This window comes from Leptodactylus fuscus, chromosome 6, assembly GCF_031893055.1.
Source record: "Leptodactylus fuscus isolate aLepFus1 chromosome 6, aLepFus1.hap2, whole genome shotgun sequence".
Lineage (NCBI taxonomy): Eukaryota > Metazoa > Chordata > Amphibia > Anura > Leptodactylidae > Leptodactylus > Leptodactylus fuscus.
Window position 1 is genome coordinate 67,921,343 of NC_134270.1, and position 19,267 is coordinate 67,940,609.

Below are 19,267 nucleotides of genomic sequence, written 5' to 3' on the forward strand. Positions count from 1 at the left end.
TTGATATGTTTGTTTTTTTTCAAACATTTAATATGGACAGACACAAAGTTATTTATAAAGAAGTTTGATTTTGAAACTTGGAAAAACTTAACCCCTTCCCGCTGGCGGCATTTTTTTGATTTTTCGTTTTTGACTCCCCTCCTTCCAAACCCCATAACTTTTTTATTTTTCCACTGTCCAAGCCACGTCCCCTCCCTCTGCCCACACAGCTCGTCCATAGACGAGTATTATCAGGAGGGGGGGAGTTCCTCCCCGCTCCACAGTACAGCCGTTAGGTGCTGCTGGGCAGAAGGACGTCCCTGGCTAACTGTCAGAAACGCCCTTCTGACTGTAAAGCGCTATGGTACCGGGACCGATAGCGCTTTACACCAGGCACAGATCGGGAAAGCCGATAGTGCGCTGTATTCGGCGCACTGTCAGCTTTCCAGCAGTATATAAAACTGCCTGTGCCCAATCTGATGAAAGGTCCTCTTTAATGCTTGCGGGACAAATTTTTCTTTATGATGCTACCATTAATTATTCTGTGCAATGTACTGGAAATCTGGAAAAATTCAGAATGGGGTGAATTTGAAGAAAAAGTGCATTTGTGCGACTTTCTTATGGGCTTCATTTTTATGGCATTCACTGTGATTGGTATTCTATGTTTCTGGGGGATACCAAATTTTATATGGTTTTATTTACATTTTAACCCCGTAATAAAAATCCAAAACTGTGCCAAGAATTTTTTTTTTCTAAAAGTCGAAGTCGCCATCTTCTGACACCCATAGCTTTTTTTTTTATACTTTAGTGTATGGGGATGCATAGGGTGTCTTTTTTTTTTTTTTTTTTGCTAGTCCAGGTGTACTTTTTAGTTTTACCATTTTGAGGAATTGTTATTGCTTTGATCACTTTATATTTAAATTTTTATCAAAGGCAAAAACTGTGAAAACCCCCCAGCTGTTTGACACTTTTGATGTGTGTGGGGGGGGGTGATTTGAATTTTTTTTTTTTCTTATGCATTTAGTGGAACCCCCTAGGGGGTCTGATCACTAATGCATTGCAAAAACCCAGCTCTCTATTACAGGCTACATAGAGTAGTCTGCAATAGGATCCATTGAATGACGGGCCAGGAAGCCTTCACAAGGCTCCCCGCTGTCATGACAACGCGATCCAAGCCCCAGAGCTTGCTTGCGCCACCAGGAAAATGGCGCCTCGGTCAGCTTTGACCGAGGCACTGAAGGGGTTAATGCCCACGATTGGTGCGGGCCTGCCCTGCTCCTGAGCGGCCGCCATAGATGCCATACTTAATACGGCGGTGACTTTATGGAGCCTATATAGTAGAAAACATCCGTAAGTGACCCAATTTTAGAAACTGTACTCCTCAAATTATTCAAAATGGTGTATAGGAACTTTAACCCTTTAGTTGTTCCATGGGAATGAATTCAAAATGGAGGTGACATTTCCTAATATTTCGAACCTGGGATTCGGTGAATACAGTCAATCTCAATCAGTTGGTCCACCGTCCTCTGTAACAGGTGACTAAAGAAATCCTGAGCCCAGGAATATAGATAAGATAGTCGAACGGTTTCAGGAAGGCCCCGTATGTGCATATTATTTCCCCTATGTAGGAGACAAGTCAGTAACATATCTAGGGGAGCCCCGGTGGCTTGGAGACAAGGTGTCGTGGTGGGGTAGTCAACATGAGTAGTGGTAAGCCTATGGCTCATACTCGGGAGCACTGCTGGGATCAGCCATTTTGGAAAACAGGAAGAATTGGTCAATGTACCCCAGATCCTGGTCAGAGGAAACCTTGCCTGGTTCTTTCTGTTTCCTTGAAACCATAGCATGAGTAAAGTAGGTGAGGGCGGCCTGTGCTGTGATTACAGAGTGTATGTCATTCTTAATGGGGGAGTCTATTACTGTACTCAACTAGTTTAAACCACTCCCATAGTACGGTAGATGCTGTTAGCAGAATATAAACCATACCTTTTTAAGTTTCAGAGCCACAGGGATGGGGAGAAAAAGCACTTTTATACTTTATTCAAATAAAGCACAGGGGGAGTTTTCTTCTATTACTGAGCATTGATACATCACCAGTAAACAGTCCCATCCTGCATTCAGCTCATCCGCCTGGGCAGTGTGATTTGATCCTCTCAGTGTCAGAGCTGAATGCAAAATGGTTGTGCCATTAGTTTCCGATATCTCTCCACTGTCAGAAGGATAGATTTTAATGCACAGCGTTATCGCTGGGCATTAAGGAATGCCTCCACTGACAGTACATTGTTATTGGAGTACTGTCGGGAGGGGATGCCGATGATGCCGAGCATTAGGGCCTGGCCTTCTGACAGTACATTCAGACGTACATTAGGAAAGCTGAATTCAAAATAACACTGGTGCCAGAGGACATGAAAGGTTCTTTAAATGCCACCATGCAACGTACATACTGTGTTTCTCTGAAAATAAGACCTATCTCGAAAGTAAGCCCCAGTATGATTTTTCAGGATTTTTGGAGTATGCTTGAAATATAAGCCTTACTCTGAAAATAATCCCTAGTTAAAGTTCAATAAAAGATTGTCCAGGCAGCTATACATGTAAAAAAAAAAAAAAAAAAGGAAATAGAATACAGTAGACCCTTCATCAAGGAAAGCAGCCACCCTCAAAAGAATAGCATCCCCAAATGAAAGCAGACACCCCCAAAAGAATTGGACATTGACTTTAAAGGGATTCTAACAACTAAAACGCTGTTTTGTGTGCTTTAGACGTCGGAATAGCCTTTAGAAAGGCTATTCGTCTCTTACCTTTAGATGTGGTCTCCGCCACACCGTTCCTTAGAAATACCGGTTTTTACCGGTATGCTAATGATTTCTCCGCAGCAAAGGCAGGCCCCAGCACTCAAACAGCGATGAGGGCGTCCCCACTGCTGCCCGAGAACCCGCTCCAGCGACGCCTTCTTCTTCAGCTGCATCCTCCCCTTCTCTGTCATCTTCCTTCTTTATCAGCTTTGACGCTTGTGCAGTCGGCTCTGCCAGCGAGACACTGGTAGAGTCAACTGCGCATGCCAGCCGGCGGCCATATTTTCGAGGTCGAAAGGCAAGACTGCGCAGGCGTCAAAGCTGACAAAGAAGGAAGACGACAAAGAAGGGGAGGATGCAGCTGAAGAAGGCGGCATCGCTGGAGCGGTTTCTCGGGCAGCAGTGGGAACGCCCCCATCGCCATTTGAGCGCTGGGGCCCGCCCTCATTGCTGCGGAGAACTCATTAGCATACCGGTAAAACCGGTATTTCTAAGGAACGGTGCTGCGGAGACCACGTCTAAAGGTAGGAGACGAATAGCCTTTCTAAAGGCTATTCCGACGTCTAAAGCACACAGAACAGCGTTTTAGTGGTAGAATCCCTTTAAAGGGATCTAATCATTGGATTCCCTTTTTTCCCTCCCTAACATGTAGGAACAGCCTTAAGAAAGGCTATTCTTCTCCTACCTTTAGATGTCTTCTCTGCGCCACAGTTTGGTAGAAGTCCCAGTTTTCTTCTGTATCCAAATGAGTTCTCTCGCAGCACTTGGGGTGGTCCCCAGCGCTCAAATAGCACTGGGGCCGTCCCCAATGCAGCGAGAGAAATCTCCAGCGACGCTTCTGTCTTCTTCTGGAACGGCCTCTCCCTGCATCATCTTCCGTCCTGGGTTTCAAACTTCTAGGCATGCGCAGTCGGCTCTGCCGACCATTTTCCCGTGGCCGCTTACACAGTAAGCTGGGATAAGCAGTCACAAGGAAATATCCTCTATAAAGCTCTATGGCGCAGGCGTCAAAAGAAGCTACTTGGAGTTTTGGTGATGCTTTGTTTGCGGAAATGGAACGTCACTGGATCATTAGAAAATGCTATATAGGTAGATATATATTTAAAAAAATAATAATAATAATAATAAAGTCAATTATAAGTTAGGCAGGGGAGGGGCACTAAATGGAGCCATGTATGCCTAGGGATGCCATTTAGGGGGTCCAAGGTCATACACAGTGAACAGAAATGAAAATAACTTCAGAAACAACATCCTACAGCATAGGTCTACAGGGAATAAGAACATGGTCTTCCTGGCAACAGAAAATATAAAAGGGGGAAGAAAGACATTGGGAGCTAGAGCATAGGAGGCAGGATAGGGAGATGAAGATGCTGTCTTGTGTAGCTTCATCTCAGCTGTGGCACTGTGAGAGGGGGAAAGAGTCCAACCAAACAAGGAACTGTAGATCAGGGAGGTCTTGAAATTTCACCAGAGTGAACATTTCGTCCGCGGTATGGCAGGCAAACAATGTTCTGTCTGATTTGGAGGCTAAATGGATTGGCCATCTGTAGGTAGTTTCTGCTTCTGTGATGGCCTGTAAGACTGGCTTGAATAGTTAACGCATTAACAAGGTGCGACAGTATACATCGGGCAGGATTTTAATTTGATTGTCCAAATAAACGACCGAGCTCCACCTCTAGGCAACCTGAAGAACATCCTCCTTTTCTCTGAAGAAGTGGATCCAGCACTGAACATCATTCAAATCAGAAGCATTGCTATGTTAATGTATTGTAAAATGCCTATGTTTCTATCATATAAATCTATCATATAAATGTACTGGTAACATGCCTGGGAGTCTTCAATAGGTGTCTGGCTGCATGTCATAGCAACTAATCGCTGATTGCTGGTAAGATGGCAGCCTTGGTCAGGTTTGATTGAGGCATCAGAGAGGTTAATGCACTGAATGCCCACACTATTCGCATGTTTGCTGCTGGGTCTTTGAGCGGCACGAACACCCTTCCTCACAGTAGTGAGAGTGGGCGTTCCTTACCGCCCGGCGATGATGCTGAGTGGTACTAGTAGACTAGTACTGGGGGGCGTTCCTCACCGCTCAGCGTCATTGCAGGGTGGTAAGGAATGCCCCCTCTCACTGTACAGCGCGATAGGCGCTGCTGTGAGGAAGGGCGTTCCTGACTGACTGTTGGAAACGCCCTTCTGACAGTGAAGAGCTATGGTACCGGCACCGATAGCCCTTCACCGGGGGCACAGAACGTGAAAGCCGATAGTGCACTGAATTTAGCGCACTGTCAGCTTTCTAGCGGTGTATTACACCGCATGTGCCCTAGGAGGTGAAAGGTACTCTTCAAGTTAACTAATATGTGGTTAATAATAGTCTATAATTATTATAATCTATAATTATTATAAGGTTAGACTAGTTAACAATCAACCAGACTTAAACAGCATCAGATTGGCTCAGTGGTTAGCACTGCAGCCTTGCAACACTGGAGTCCTAGGTTCAAATCCTGCCAAGGGCAACATCTGCAAGGAGTTTGTATGTCCTCCCCGTGTTTGCGTGGGTTTCCTCCAGTTTCCTCCCACACACCAAAGACATACTGATAGAGAATGTAGATTGTGAACCCTATATGGGACAGTGACTGTCAATGTCTGTAAAACGCTGTGGAATATGATGGCGCTATATAAGTATGCATAATAAATAATTCTATGATAAATCTGGTTCACTTTAACACAGTCTGAAGTTGCATTTTGTAGAAATTGAACATAATTAGTAAATATGACCCAATATTTATTGAAAAGCTTCGAGATACCCAGTTTATCTTTTGTGAAGTGACTTCAGTCAGAACATGGCAGGGATCGAACTCACGGCTGCGGCAGTCACTGCTCCCACGTCCACCCGCAGCGTTCCTCAGTCAGGACTAACACGTCACTACAGGTTTTCCCGCCCAAAGTCTACGAAACCCCGCCCCACCTCTCTGCATGATTCCAGCTTATCGCCCCGCCCAAAAGTTTCAAGGCGCCCCCTAAGCTCCACAACACTTACACAGCGCCACCCGCGGGTCATCTGAAGTGAAGCATACCGGAACCCCCCCTCCTCCCACCCGCAGTCCTTGTGAGCGGAAGCGGAAGAGTCAGCTCTTTCCGCTGCTGCCGTCCTTCCAGAGATTGCATACCCCCCCCGTGACAGAAGCGACAGCCGGGAACGTGCGCCTCTCCAGCCCCCCGTCCTGCACTCCCTCAACGGGGAAAGGAGGTCCGGCCGCTGGCGCTGCGCCTGTCTTGTACGTCCAGTGTCCCGGGAGATCCGCCACGGGGTGAGTGTCTGCACACACGGGCCTGTCACGCGTGGACACCGTCTGAGGAGTAGTTTGGGGGCGGTTAACCCTTGCTGTCCTGCCTGTCTGCCGCGTATCTCCTAGCAACGCTGTGGCCTGCACACACGTTATTACCCAGGGTGCTGTGCGCCTCTACCTAACTGTCCGTGTGTGACACTGCTTAACCCTTCACCTGCAGAGCTGTGGCCGCCAATGGCTGAGGCAGGTACAGCCTGTCATTGTCACGTCTAGTCCTCAGTGCCTGGGGCAGGGAGTCTGCAGCGCCTCCTGTCAGTGACCAGCTTATTCTCTGACTGAAGTGGCTGATGCCAGAGAACAGCAGAGTAAAAGTGCATGGAGAATGTGAGAAACGAGCAATGCTAATATATTAAGGGATTGCTACTCATGTTTTCCTGGAATTACCAATATTAAAGGGGTGGTCCAGGATATAGAGTTTTTCGCAAAGAAGGTGGGAAAAGGTGGGGGACACAAAACGTACTGACCCGTCACCGATCCTCCAATGTCTTCTATCACAGTCCATTCCTGCTGCACCAGGGTCTTGTTCTGGCAGAAGTCCTCACCTCACATGACCCCTGAGGACAATCAGCCGCTGAAGGAAAGGACCTGGGATGTCACAGGTGACGAATGTGAGTGACGTCCCAGTTACTTTCCTTAGTATGGAAGAAGCATTTGGGCACAAGTGAACGCTTTTTTTGTTTTTATATTTCACTTTCTCCTACCGCCTTCTGAAAATAGTATATCCTTGACAACCCCTATAAGAATAGGTTATTTGTATCTGACTTGTAGACGTCTGACTGTGGGACCAGCACAGAGCAGCAGCTTAAAGTGGCCATTCGTCATGTGTTCTTGTTTGCAGCTCAGTGCCATTCGTGTGAATATGATGTAAAAGTATAGGGTGCTGTGCTCGGTTTTCTGTGAAGCCTGCAGAGCTCACTCCAACATTGCCGTCCCTTTAATCAGCTGATTGGTTGGTGTCCTAGGTGTTGAACAACAACCATTTAGACACTAATGGCCCAATCCTAGGGATAGGTAATCAGTATGCAAGTCCTGGAATACCCCTTTAATATATTCCATTGAAGGAGTTTTGTCATCTTGTAAATCAGAATCGCTATTCTTCTCTTACCTTTAGAAGTCTTCTAAGCACCGCCATTCATTAGATATTCCCGGTTTTCTTCAGTATGCAAATGATTTTTCTCACAGCACTGGGGGCGTCCCTAGTGCTGCTTGAAAAAAATCTACAGCGCTGCCTCATCTTCTTCTGGAACGCCTCTCTGCCGCAGGTCTTCTAAATCCTATGCATGCACAGTCAGCTCTGCCATTGGGCTTCGAGCAGAGCTGGCCGCGCATGTCTGCGGCCATTTTCTTGTGGCCACTTACATGAGCGTACTGTGTGCACAGTATAGTATATCGTGTGTATATATTGTGAAAGGGTGCTATATGCTAGCTGTGTATCATCACTTAGAGGTGGGAATAAACCTTTAAAGAGGACCTTTCACCATTTTGCACACAGGCAGTTCTATATACTGCCGGAAAGCTGACAGTGCGCTGAGTTCAGCACACTGTCGGCTTTCCCGATCTGTGCCCGGTGTGAAGAGCTTACGGTCCTGGTACCGTAGCTCTTCTATGGTCAGAAGGGTGTTTCTGACAGTTAGCCAGAGACGTCCTTCTTCACAGCACAGCCAATCGCACTGTGCTGTGATTGCCAGGAGGAACTCCCCCCTCCCTCTGCTCGCAGTACTCGTCCATAGACGAGCATTATCAGGGAGGAAGGGGGGAGTTCCTCCCCGCTCCACAGTACAGCGCGATTGGCTGTGCTGTGAAGAAGGACGTCTCTGGCTAACTGTCAGAAACGCCCTTCTGACCATAGAAGAGCTACGGTACCAGGACCGTAAGCTCTTCACACCGGGCCCACATCGGGAAAGCCGACAGTGTGCTGAACTCAGCGCACTGTCAGCTTTCCGTCAGTATATAGAACTGCCTGTGGGCAAAATGGTGAAAGGTCCTCTTTAAGTGGCTCAGAGATAGTTTTATCCTGAACAGGTTTTCATGTATATGTAATGTGATAGTAAATGTAATGTGTATAGTTTGTTTGGCAGTTTTGTAATATTCTTCTTGCTGTCAGACTGTAGTGATATTCTTATGTTTCCTGAGGCTAAATCTATATGTGCTACACATGTCCTGCTTCTCGTGCGTTACAGTGTCATTAAGATGTCATTGTATCATTACTTTAGTTGTGAGAATAGAACCTTCTGTGTCCCCTTTACATCTTGAGTGTTTTATAACTCTGCAAAGCTGTCAGTGTGCTGAATTAAAGGGGCTCTATCATTGGGAATAGTCATTTTTAACTAAACATATACTTACATAGTCTCTAGAAAGGCTATGCCACACATACCTTTTGTATGTAAATCCCCTCAGTAGTTTTTGAATGACCCGTTTAAGTTTGCCTATATCTATTTTTTTGATTTAAAAAGCTTTGCTTATATATGTCCCGGTTGCAGAGATATCGGTGCTGTTAGTTTTGGTATCCATAAGACTGCACCATCAGAAGGGACAGCTTCACAGCCCGAGTCCCCATGTTGCAAATTCAGATACTTTTGGCTGTAGCATTCAAAAAGCGCTGCATTTTACACTAACTTCAAAGTGGGGGGAATTCTGGCTAATCCATCCACACATTGCAGAAAAAAATTCTACAGCGGAAACACTGTGATGTCAAAAATCACTGTGTTTTTGTAAATTGTAGTATGTCAATTACACCTACAGAAATGCTGGCGTTTTCCATATAGGTATAATAGAGACCAAGTCTGCTGCAGGGTTTTTCGGCTGCAACTACATGGGGCCTTAGTCTAAAAAACAGAACTGTCATGGAAGTGTTACTTACCGGCCAGTGATGACCATTAGCTGTGTTGCTGTCATAGAGCAGTGGTATTGGTATCAAAACTGACATCTGACTACTATATATATATATATATATATATATATATATATATATAGCCATATGTCTCAATGATTTTTTTTTTAAGCAGTTCTCTGCTTTCATTTTCACAATTACCTTATAGATACAGAAGTCTGAATCTGGTTTCCATAAGTCCCAGTCCAGTGTATGTTATTGTCTAGCCTTGTAGTACTACTAATGTGTAGTGAGTAATATACCGGTACTTGTTCACTGGCACATTATTTACTTCATCCAGTTCCTGAATGAGTTCCTGATTTGTCGTGGTAGATTCACCAACCACCAAAAAGTCAGTTTTCAAAGTCTGGATATTATGCTGTCATAGGCCTAAATCTAAACCAGTGACTTTTCGTTGGTGTGTGAATTGTCAGGTCAGTCTGCTGGTCACATGACCAGTCAGAGAGCCAGTTCCAGAGCTGAATAAAGTGAAGGCTGAGTCTTATCAATGGCGGCATCATCACTACAGATTAGTACGCTCTGTATCGCTTCGGCTACAGAGCAATAATGCATAATGAGAACATTTATATTTCAATCAATTTTTCTTTTTTTTTTAACAAACATATAACGCAGATTCGCTAGATTGTTGCTTCCTGCAGCTTATTTGACAGCTTTGCTGTGTAGTGTGTGTTAGCAGAGTTCAGGCGACTTGTTGACCTATTGGACAGCTGAAGGCCTAGTTATGAAGTAAGATATGATAGTCTGGGACGTTTTTCATTGGCTGATTTCCCCTCCCCAGTTTGGGTCCATTTACATGGCACAGTGCAGACCTGTATGAGGACGAGCAGTCAGTGAGGTTATTCATCCCACGCAGTTTACATTATTGTTGCCAACACATCCACTGTCTACTTGAGGGGTGCGCTGTGAGCGATTATTATACTTAGGTCTACATTAAAGGTGTTATCTGCTGTCAGACAAATGTTTGCTCCATTGTCAGCTGATCTCTGAGCCTTGTACACAAGTTGTCAATTGGCCAAACTACTGTTCTTATGAACATTCAGTCCTGATCATTGGCCTGAGTAAAAGTCACATTGATAAGGACCTGTACATCTCCCTGGTCTCTAGGCGTGGGATTGTATGCCATCTCTTCCTAAAGAATAAAAGGATACATTCACACACCTACAACAGATTTGTTGCATATATATATATATATATATAATTTTTATTTATTTTTTGCAACTGTCCCATTCATTTGCAGAGACAATTCAATTTGAATGTATGCAACAGGCTTCAGTTATAGATATTTCTGCAGCAAATCTGCCACATATAAACATACTTTAATACTCTGACATTTCTTTATTAATTTCTTTATTACATTTCTTTTTTTAATGCCATGAAATGCGATATGTGTTGAGACGCTTTGCCACTTTATAACCTTTTAATCTTTGATCGTTAAAAGTTAAATAATATATTTCATCTGTGGATTCCTGGTCTGCTGCATTTTACATTATTCATCTATCTACATTATTATTGAGGCTGGTCATAGTTGAATTTTTTTTTTCTCTAGCCTCCACCATTGCCGAGCCACTACTCAGACAATAGTCACAAGCTTTTTACAGTAAAATGTTCATTAAGGCTGTGTTCACAGCTCTCAGTTTCCAGCAGAAACCCTGGATGAAAAGTCCTGCAAGACCGGCAAGGTCTACTTTAAAAAACAAAAAACAAACTGTCTTTCAGCACTTCTGATACTGTGGAGAGCTAAAAAGAATGGATATAACTGATGTTAGGTTCACACTAGTGTTCAGCTTTCCATTCTTAGGGTCTGCTTGGGGCCTCGAAAAACAGAAAACTAACTGGCTTACAATGAAGTTACCCATGGAAACCCATTATAGTTTATGGGGATCCACTGGGTTACTGCCCAAAAAAAAAATGCAGAGAGAAAAGTCCTACTTGCCGGACTTATGACTGGGTGGGTTCGGAATGGAAACTCCAAATGGAGCTGAAGCGTTTGTGTGAGCCTGCTCAACTGTGCAAACCGAGGTTTGTATGAAGAAGGCATGGTCGTAGAGTATAAGTACCTCACTGGCTGCTCCATGGGAGACATTGAAGCATCTGAAAAAAGAACATGCAAATTATTGCAGCAAGTTTTTGTGTCTGTTGACTGGTTAGGCCTCCTATATGAGACAACACAAAAATTTCAGAAATTTGATGTAAACGCATTAAACATAACATTTTCATTGACCACTTTTTTCTGGTGTTAGACTAGCTACGTTCAGCATTCTGGATCACTGCTTATTAGAGATGAGAGAGTAGTATTTGATCGAATACTACTATTCGATCGAATACTCGTATCGGTCGAATACCACGCAGGGAAATTCCATTGAATTCAATGCAAAAACCTCCTCGTGTTCCTCATCCTGCTACTTCCGGAACATGGAGGATCCAAGGTGTCAAACTTTGGTTTCCATGGAAACCGGAACAACATTCCCGTTTTTCCCATAACTATAATGGATTTGATATTCGAACGAATACTACTCGCTCCTCTCTACTGCTTATGGCTCCCTTTCTCTTTAATCTGTAGGCTGCCATAGTACAGTTTTATATTCACTTCAGACCCAGTACTGATAGTGAAAGAAACAACTTTTGGGGTGTGTGCACACAATTGGCTGCAATGCTGTTACGGATCCGGTCTCTGGAAATTTATTATGGGGCTAGTTCTGCCAAGGTTTCCGTTGTAAAGTAGTGTGGTCCATGTGTGACTTGGCCATGCAGTACATTAAAGGGCTTTTCCAGGACTTGTGGACTTCATAGGGTAGGTCATCAGCATAAAATTGATGAAGATTCAACACCCAGGACCTCCATAGACTAGCTGAGTGAACACTGCTGCTGTCACACCTAATACTCAACACTCTACGTATTGCAGCTCAACCCCATTGACTTGACGACTTCACTACAGGAAAGTGGGCACTTGTGAACACTGTGGTCTCTTCATACCGCTGCTCTGTTGGGGTTCTGGCAGTCATACCTCCACAGATCAGATATTGCTGTCCTAAGGGTTGGATATCATTGTGTAAATTCCAGAAAATTCTCTTAAATAGGGAGTGATACTACACAAAAGTTGTTCAGTTTTTGAAACATTTTTGATCCTGTCCTCAGAATAGGTTATGAGTATTGGATTGATGAGGGTCTAACCCTCAGACACTGCACAGATCTACTGTTCCAGACAGAACCCATACAGGGGACAAAGCTAAAAGCAGAATTCTCTATCCCCTGTACATTGGCAGAGCTGCAGTTCTCCAGCACCATTACTATACAGAGGACGGTGCCTCCTGCTTCTGACTCTCTTCACTGACCAGGTTCCCATACTGAGAGCTGCCTGAACTGATTGTGATGACCTCAGTCAAAGTTGTGATTAATTGAACATCAATTACTGTTCTGTGACCAGCCAGACTCGCTGATATGTGATTCACATGATGTACAGTGTTCCTGTAATATCTCCTAACCAATGGCAGTGTAAGACTGAATGGCATGGCTGCAGAATCATTGGAGTAATCCAAGTCAGCAAGTTCCATTCAGTTAGTTGGATATTTTGTGATTTATTATCCAGCCCTACTATGACCTATACTTTACAGACCATTGTGTAAAATGTTATCTTAGGCTGAGGCCCCACATGGCGTATGTGCCATGGCAAATACTGCAGTGTATTACAGTCCTGCCAAGCTGATACAATTCTAGTGAATCCCATCCATACAATGCAGAAGAATATCTGCAGCGGACATACTGCGATTTCAATAATCGTTGCGTTTTTGTAAATTACAGCATGTCAATTATACCTATACAGAAAACACCTGCATTTCCATAGGAATGATAGGGGTAGAGTGTCCTCAGAGGAAAACTCTGTTAAAACTGCAATGCATTACTACGTGGGGATTTATTCTAGGAGATTTTAAAAGGTGTTTTTATTTTTTTGGGATGGTCTATTCTCAGGATAGGTGATCTGTGGCAGCCGACACACTGATCAGATACTATAAAGTGTATGGAGCTGAGCTGCAGTAATACAGGTTTTTTTTTGTTTTGTTTTTTAGACGAGTTTGCAGTCTGGTTCACGTATGTACGTGGCAGTGTTTGGACTTGTTGCCCGGCTCCCTAATGTCACACATTGACTGTTTTACACTGGCAGAATCCTGCAGCACAAAAGCCTAGGCCTGCGAGTAGATAATCATTGACTGTTAGTAACATGGCTGACTGACCAAAATGAAAATCCCTTGCAACCGTTACATTTTTCATAGGCAAATAGGAGTGGTAATCTGCTTATCGCTGGCCCAATGGGAGAGGATTACTCATCCATACTGATACATATACACATATACAAGTGTTTCACTACTGCTGAAGAATTCAGAGTATACAGTGCATTGGCATATGTCAGACATATTTGATAAAGAATTTTTTTTCTTGACTGTAGCTGAACTTTAGCTGTATTGCTAGCGTAGAAAATGCTACAGCCAGAGAGGAGGACTTCTGGTCCACAGATGATCAGTCAGTAAAGTTACTGGCCTAACACTTGGACAGTTAAGACCCATTCAAATAAACATCATTCAGTCTAAGGTTGAATTCAGACCAGGTTTTTGGTCCGGAATTTGACACTGAGGCTGCCTCAGATTCCAGGCTAGCCACGCCTGGATGTCGGTGCAGTCGCTGCATTCCGCTCCGAATTAGGCCGAAATGAATGGGCCTAGTTGGGAGGGAGGTGTCACGAGGCGGATGTTCGTGGCTGAATCAGCCGCAGAATCCGCCTGAAGAAAGTCCATGTCGCTTCTTTTTTCCAAGAGAAAAATGAAATGACCGGCTCCCATTGATTTCAATGGGAGGTGGTTTTTTGAGCAGGAATTTGACGAGGATTCCATGTCAAAATCCTGACCATAAAACCCCATCTGAACTCAGCCGAAGATGGATGGTCCATGTCATACCCACATTTCCCAGACTGAGTGCAGCTGATCTGCACTAGTGGCTTATGATGCTGTCAGTTCCCAAACTACCACTGGCTTGTTTTACTCTGAAGGATGGTTTTGATATAGGACAGTAAATCACTATTCACAACTGGGATAAGAATCCAGCATAAGGGTCTCTCTCATTTTAAATAAAGATGGTATTCATATTTCTAATAAATTGTTTTTGCGTTCAGTGAATGAAAGTCCTGATCATGTTCTGCTTACATAGGAACGTGGCTGACTTGGCTTACCAGAGCATGCAGGCCATGGAGCCGTGTGAACTAAGTTCTGTTGTGCGTTGCTAAGAAAAATGTATCACAATATTGGAGTACATAGTACACTCCTAACTTGTGCGTGGTCTCTCTTTATTTGTATGTCTCAGAGAATTCATATTTATAGGAAGGTTGGTGGTGTGACTGTCAGCTGTTTAAATCTCCATCTAAAAGTTGACCGCTTTCCATAATGATGTTCTCCAGATCTATGTAAAGAACGCATGAGGAAGTGTCTTGACATGTTTCTTTAAAAAAAAAAAAAATACATGAATTCTGCAGTATCTCTTATACGGGTGCGTTCACATTGCGGTTATTTAAAGGGCTATTCCCATGAACATAACCATATCTATATTTGTAGAGAATTAAAAGTTAAACATTTTTCGAATATAAGTAATTAAACATTAAAGATTTTCTCTAACTAGCTTAGTGCTGTCAGTCTGTTGTTTAGATTGGTTGCCAGTAGATACAACTGTGAATATAGGAACGTTCTATGGTCTGGGACTTGTCAGGAACCCAGCCATGATTTTCTTATTGTAGCTGGGCTTTCAGGCCGGGACACTACATGTAGCAGAAGAAATCCTGGCTACAATAAGGAAATCATGACTGATTTATTTATTTATACAAAATGACATGTCACCTGTATTCTATGTTTCGGTACGATTCTGGGGATACCAAATTTCTATGGTTTTATTTACATTTTAACTCGCCATATTCTGACACCCGTAACTTTTTTATATTATGTATGGGGATGTATAGGGCATCTTTTTTTGCGGGGCTGGGTGTACTTTTTAGTTCTACCATTTTGGGGAATTGCTTTTGAGTTGATTACTTTTTATTCAAATTTTTATTAGAGGCAAAACAGTGAAAAAACGGCAGTTTGACACTTTTGACTTTTTTTCCCCCCACTAAACGGCGTTTATCGTATAGGAAAAATATTTTTATAGATTTGTAGAGCGGGTGTTTTCAGACATAGGGATAACTAACATGTATGTGTTTCACAGTATTTCATTACTTTTATATATTTTCTAGGGAAAGGGGGGTTTGAATTTTTAATACTTTTTAATTTTTTAATATTTTCACTTTTTTTTTTTTTTTTTGCATTTATTAGACTCCCTAGGGGTCTTGAACCCCAGGGGGTCTGATCACTAATGTATTGCATTGCAAAAAATCATAATTTGTTTTGCATGCTATATAAGAGTAGCCTGCAAAAGAAAGTTACTCTAGACAGGCTGGGGAGCCTTGTAAAGGCTCCCCGCTGTCATGGCAATGTGGCGTCAGCTCTGGGGCTTGCTCTATAGGCCAGTGATCACTGGCAAAATGGTGGCACCCAGCTTTGATCAAGGAGCCATTAGGGTTAATGCCTGCGATCCATGTGGGCATCGACCGGGGGCAATAGCGCATGGTGTCTGCTGTATGCAACTTCCCAGGCGGCCGCCATAGTTAAACACCCGGCATCTGATTTTTTTCTTTTTAACCAAGCAACGGGAAACCATTTGCCACATTCTTTGTTGTCTTTATACCATTTCCTCTGTTTAGTAATGAGCTATAATAGAAGAGTGTTAAGATACATTTAGCACTACAAAACTCATTGGGGGCGGATTTATTAAAATCCTCTATAAGCTTAACTGTTTTATTTGCCCATCGCAACAAGGCACAGCATAGCTTTCATTCTGTAGTCTGCTCATAAAAAATGAGATACATTGTGATTGGTTACTATGGGCAACTAAGACAGTTGTGCTTTTAGAGTTTTTTGGGTTTTTTTAATATTCTTCTGTCCCATTGTGTAGTCTGTTGTTTTTTTTTTTTTTTTTTAAGCTCTAAACCAGGGGTGCTCACACTTTGTCAGCAAGTGAGCTACTTCTTTAAATAACCAAGCCCTAAGATCGACTGCCCACTTCTTGTGGGCGGGGCTGGGCATATGGGCGTTGCCCGGATGGATCGTGAGAGGTGGCCGCCCAGGCATCCCCGCTGTCTGCTTCTTCACAGCACAGGCTGAGAGTTCTCTCTGGACACTGGCAGGCTGGGGCTGCGGCAGCCCCAGCCTGCCGGTGTCAGTAGATGACTCTCAGCCTGCGCTGTGAAGAAGCAACACCCCGGCCCCCTCCATCCCTAAGAGCGGCCTGCCAGTGTCCAGAGAGAACTCTCAGCCTGCGCTGTGAAGAAGCAGACAGCGGGGACGCCTGGCTGCATCCCGCGATCAACCCATACGTTCATTGCGATCGACGTATTGGGCACCCCTGCTCTAAACCTTTGTATATTTTACATCCTTTATTGCTGCTAGTTGTGGTGCCTGATACGTTATGTAGTCTCTGTACTGTCAGGCTGGAGCAGACAAGGGGAGCGATTTTGAGCTCTCACACTGGCTGTCTCTGGTCCTCTGAGATTAAATATGTAACAAACTATCCATCTAGTTAAACATTATGGGTAATTTGTTTAAAGTGATAAATAATTGTAATATAAAAAATTTTTTTGAAGCTGTAGTCAGTAACCCCCCCCCCCCCCAACTGTGTTTGTAGGTGTTGTCAGACTAGAATTCCCAGCATGCCTTGACAGTCACAGTGAAATGGTATTATGAGCAGTTACTTAGAGGTATTCTTACAAAGGCAAGTCCTGTTCATATGCCCTCTGTCTATTAACCAGTGCATAGTCTATATGACATGAGGTTGATGTATTACAGGGATGGCCATACACATTAGATGTGTGTTGGTGGAACCTGCAGATTTTGGTGACCAATCATCTGTGTATTTGGTGTTTCTGACATCCGATGTCTGAGAAGACACAGGATAGGGCTACCAGATGCATTTACACATGAGTAAATAAGCAACTTCCAGAGGTTTCTGGCAGGTCTTCTCCCAATCCAGAAAATTCTGCAAACTCAACTAAGCCAAGTTTTCATGTGTATGAGGGAGTCGGGGAACATGGCAGTTGGCTGAACAAACATTGTGTTTGGCTAGCTGTATGCTGTGTTTATTTTGTTACCAAGAGAGCAGTTGTCTCTAGTGAGTCGCTGTCACCAAGTAGAGAAATGCTAAAATGTCATATATCACTTGATTCTTGGTGTACCCCTGTGCAAATGATATGGCCCATGTTAAGTCACCTCTTATATTATTTTAAATGGTGCTGAAATATTATCCCATTTTACTCTTGTTTCCATCTGTAATTTAATATTGCATTGATGTTATAAAGGTTTTACCATTACTTGGTCACTATAGTCGGTATTGTAAAGTAGTCTGCATATCTCCAGTATAAAGTATTGCAGGCTTCCTGGATATATTATTAGGATAGCTTCCATAATGTCAAAGGATTTCTTCAGTGCCGGAGTTGGAGACTCCATCACAATGTCTTACACAGAGGACCTTTTCCTCTGCTCATTTGAGTTTCAAACAGCCTTATATAGTCAATGGTGTCTGTCCGTCTCCATGTGTAACCACAATTTTAGTGGTCGACTTGTCTGTTATTCTAGTCCTCTGATGGTCCAGAACAATGAATAGACCAACGCTAGTCTGAAGCTAGCCTGATATAGAGGCTTCTATAAGCAAACTTACTCTGATAAAAGTGCTTTATTAATAAACATGAGACTTTCCCTTCTGTTGGGGGGGGGGGGGGGGGTGACAGCACAGCAGTACTATTGGTATTACGCTCCTTACTTGGTCAGTGATCAGCAGACAGTAAGGGCCCGTTCACACAGGGACATTTTTTCCTTGAGCGGCATGTTGCAGAGTCCCATCTAACTCGCAAACTGACATTGATAAAAAATGGTTGGGGGGTGACAGCACAGCAGTACTATTGGTATTACGCTCCTTACTTGGTCAGTGATCAGCAGACAGTAAGGGCCCGTTCACACAGGGACATTTTGGCGCGGAATCCACGTCATAATCCGCCCCCTCACAATGGTGGTCTATGGAGACTGCTAGCGATTTTTTTTTTTTTTTTTTTTTTTTTTTCCCTTGAGCGGCATGTTGCAGAGTCCCATCTAACTCGCAAACTGACATTGATTAAAAAATGGTGCATGCACAGTAGTAATTTTAAAAGCAGCATGCACCCGTGCCATTTTTTATCAATGTCAGTTCGCTAGTTAGACGGGACACGAGGACATTGCTGGAGGAGGAGGTGTGGCTGAAGATGACGTCGGACCCTGAATGCCTGCCTGCCCCCCCCCCCCCCCCCCCCCCCCGTGCACGTTGGGCAAGTTGAACATATTATGTTTTAGGGTTTTATTTTAAAACGGGTGGGGGTGGAGGGGGTTTAGTTTAATATAACTTAACTGGTGCCTGAATGGCCTCTTTAAAAGCTATCAGCATAATTTTGCTGATAGAGCCCCTTTAAGGTGACTTAGAACAATGCTGGACAAATCACATGGAAACATACTGTCAATATACCTAGAATTTTACAGCTGTTGCCTAACATTTTGTGTTATTTTTTCATTGACGTCTGTTGACTTTGTAGTGACCTGGTCATGAGAATGAACTATCTGCTGGAGTCTACAGTATAGAAAAACTGTTACAGATAAACAGCCGGCATGTAATGCCAAAGTAGAAGCTTCACTAAGAATGAAGTTTACTGTCTAGTGCAGCCCATCCCCAAAATGGTGTACTGGAGGGAAAAAGGCTTCAAACAACGCATCACAACAAAAACTTTGCAAAAAAAAAACCCTGCTTTCCAAGTGCTGAAGCAGATTTTGTCAGCTTCGATCCAGCCTTAGACTTTCATAGCATATGCTGTGGCTATACCATTCATGTCTGAGATGGTAATACCCCTTTAACTTGGTGACTCCGATTATTTCTCACCAGTGAGATCATTCTTTCAGAAGAGAATTTATATATCATTTTGAGTCACTGTAAAGGAGAAGTCAAGAGCAACTAGTTATTTTTACACAACGAAACCCTTCCTATCCGGCTGTGTGTAGCAAGAGTGCATTTTCTGAGTAGCTTTGGTCTTGTTGGTTAAATGTTGTGGTGTTGGCGAGGGAGGGGTTATGTAACTCCTGTGTATAGACCATGTCATAAGTAGCTACTGTATG

The 19,267-nt window shown here is 43.5% G+C and overlaps 1 protein-coding gene across 2 annotated transcripts in view; it reads left to right on the plus strand.

The window, feature by feature from the left end:
- Positions 1-5,877: 5,877 nt before the first annotated feature.
- Positions 5,878-19,267, plus strand: part of PPP6R1 (protein phosphatase 6 regulatory subunit 1) — a 53,023-nt gene continuing 39,633 nt past the window's right edge. For both annotated transcript variants that reach the window (XM_075280122.1, XM_075280123.1), the window contains exon 1: positions 5,878-6,079. The gene's annotated coding sequence lies outside the window, so the exon portion shown is untranslated. The remainder of the gene's footprint in view (positions 6,080-19,267) is intronic.